We start from the raw sequence: 2,911 nt of genomic DNA, 5'->3' as shown, positions 1-2,911 counted from the left end.
GGCGTCAGGGCCGGTGAGCTCTCGGCACCCGCCAGCGCCTCCCAGGCAGCTCTCAGCCAGCCAGGTGTCATCCTGGGCGCTCACGCTCTGGAAACTCAACTGAAACAGAGAAAGGGAGAACGTGGGAGAAAGCCTGGGGCGGCTTCTGAGACTTCTCTGCGGGCGCGGGTCAGAAAGGCAGGGGGCGGCACAGCGACAGCACACGGAGTCTTGTTTTCTGCGTGCCCTTTCCCCCAGCGGAGGTGACAGTCAAATACTTTAGGGACACAGGACTCAGTGGCGTACTTCTGTGCTTGCTGTGCGGTGCCTCCAAAAAGGTGTGCGTGTGTACGTGTGTGTGCGGGTGGCAGTTTAAGGGGAAAGAACATTGAGTTTAGACTCACGCAACTTGGTCTGTGGTCTCTACTCTGCCACCAGCAACTGTGTGAACTTGTTTGCTGCCCGCGGCTTTCTCAACTTTAAATCTAGGGTGTAGATGATCTCCGAGGTCCCTCCAGATCTAACTTGTTATAATTTTTCTTGCACTGATTTTAGGGAGTCGGCCTTTCCATGTTAGATGCTTAGGTGCCAGGTTTCGGAAAACGTGGGATCGGCGTTATCCCGGCTAAGTCATTGCATCCGCAGCCGCAATTCTGAGGAGGGAGCAGGCCCGGCTTTGCCATGTGAGCTGTGCTTGGAAGCGGGAGGATTTTTTCCCCAACACTTCTTATTTTGAACTCTACTGCTCCCATCCCCCAAGGGAGAAAGCCTGCTTTTTTTCAGAGCTTCAGTGGGAGGGGAGGAGAGAGGGCTGCCCCCAAACCCTGAGCTCAGCTGAGGCAGGGTTGGTGAGGGTCTTGTTAACAGTCCCCACAGAATAATTCACAGTCTGTACTGCATGGTTACCGAATATTCCCCGGACGGTATCTGAGCAGATTAGGCAGGCCAAACAACTTGTAAGTCCTTCAGAGAATGATCAAGTTCCTCTCCAGGATTTTATCGGGTTTCTTCCACTAACCCAACTGCCCAGGAGGGAAAAGATACACTGACACTGACCTAACAGTCAGAACATTAGAGCTGTGTGCATAGGGGCTGCATGGCACAGAAATTGACCACAGCCCTTTAATCACAGTACGTCAACCCAGCCACCGGAACAGTGACAAAGTTCCAGGCATGTGGACAATATCCAGATGCGTGGACTCCAGGGAGCTGACTGCCCATGTTGGAGCTCAGCAGAGGAGGCAAGAATAGGGAGTTAGGAGTCAGTTTCAGGGATCCAAACCTGGCCTGGTCACTTCCTTGCAGTGTGACCTTAGCCATGTTACAATCTCTCTAAGCCTTTTTTGTCACTTATAAAAAGAGGCAACTGAACTAGAGAAACTCCTTGCGGGACCACACGTTACTGACTTCTTTTCTCACTGTGCCATATGTAGCCGAGAAACTCATTAACATTTCCTTAAATGAAATCATGCTACAAGCAACTTTTTAAACATGCGATTATTGAGTACCTGCTATATACTAGGCAGGTACTAGGCTCTGGAATCCAAAGAATGAGTAGCACAGGTCTATGTCCTCCAGGTGTTTGGCTTGAGCAGGGTGTAAGAATTCACAGGAGGAAGAAATAGAAATGACTAGGTCAGAGCAGATGGGAAAAGCTTCTCTGAAAAGGTGGTGTGGTTTTTAAACTGATTTCAAAGGAAGGGTAGCAGTTAGCTAGAGAGGAGGGCCATTGTATGAGTCAAGGAAAGAAAAAGGAATGTTTGGTGGTGGTTGGACAGTAGGATTTTGGGGGTGAGTGGGGACATGAGACAAAAGGAAGGTTGGGGCGGTATGATAAAGGGCCTTGAATTCCAGATTCAGACATTCAGACCTTATTGTGTAGTTTAAAGCCATCTCTTCTCTTCTTTTCACCTCTTCCTCTCCCAGACTCCCTCACCTATGGCTATATTCAGAGGTTGAAGCGTCGGGCAGGAAATGCCATGTGTAAAGGTGATTAAGGTTATTCACAATTTTTTAGGCTTTCTCCCCAGTCAATTTCTTGGTAGCATTGTACATCCCACCCAGTTAAGTTGGCTGTGGCCATTTGACTTGCTTTGGCCAAGGAAATGTGAGCAGAAATGACTTATGCTGGATACTTAGTCCACGTCTAACCATGTTCATTTTTCAAGACTGTGGCTGCTCTGTCATTGTGGGTTTTCAAGTGGCTCCCTCTTTTCCCCCAACTAACCCTTGGTGGACATGTAGTGAGAACAAGATATAAATATTTGTTATTTTAGGACACTGAGATTGGGGGTTATTTGTTACTGAAGCATCACTAGCTTCTCCTGACTAATACAGCACAATAGGCATGCATCAGCTAAGTTATGAAAAAGCAGAGAAGTGATTATAGAGAAAGAATGAAGCAGGCATATCAAGATAAACAGAAGCACCATTTAGAGAAAGAGATTGGGAGAATATGACCAAATTTCAGTTCCAGGGGTCCTCATAATAACCCCCTGTATTTCCTGAGGTTACATGAGAGGGTCTATATTCCTTGACAGTAAAAAGCTTACCAAATCATGGTGGCATGAGAGCCTGCAGAACATTCTTGGCCCAGAGGCTCTATGTGAACACCACGAACATGCTTGGTATTTCCCGATTTCTCCAATGTTTGGTATTCAGTCATTTCTCAATGAATGTTTGTTGAATAATTTTTTTTTTTTTTATGACTGACAAGTCCAACTTTCTTATTGACTTATAGGTAAGTCTGGGAAGGTAAAGTAACAAATCTAGGTTCAAAAGATCTTGTTTCCATTCAAAATATGGGCTGTGTGTTTTATTTCATGAAGAATGAATATAAGTGTTGTGATAGGATAAGACAAATGTCTTCAAATATTTATTGGACACCTTTTGTGTGCAAGACATTTAGGGCTTATGGGATCCAGGGAAGTAG

Source organism: Mandrillus leucophaeus, unplaced genomic scaffold (assembly GCF_000951045.1).
Source record: "Mandrillus leucophaeus isolate KB7577 unplaced genomic scaffold, Mleu.le_1.0 Scaffold12, whole genome shotgun sequence".
In the NCBI taxonomy this organism is placed as follows: Eukaryota; Metazoa; Chordata; class Mammalia; order Primates; family Cercopithecidae; genus Mandrillus; species Mandrillus leucophaeus.
The sequence above is the reverse complement of the archived record's forward strand: the minus strand, read 5'-3'. Positions refer to the sequence as shown.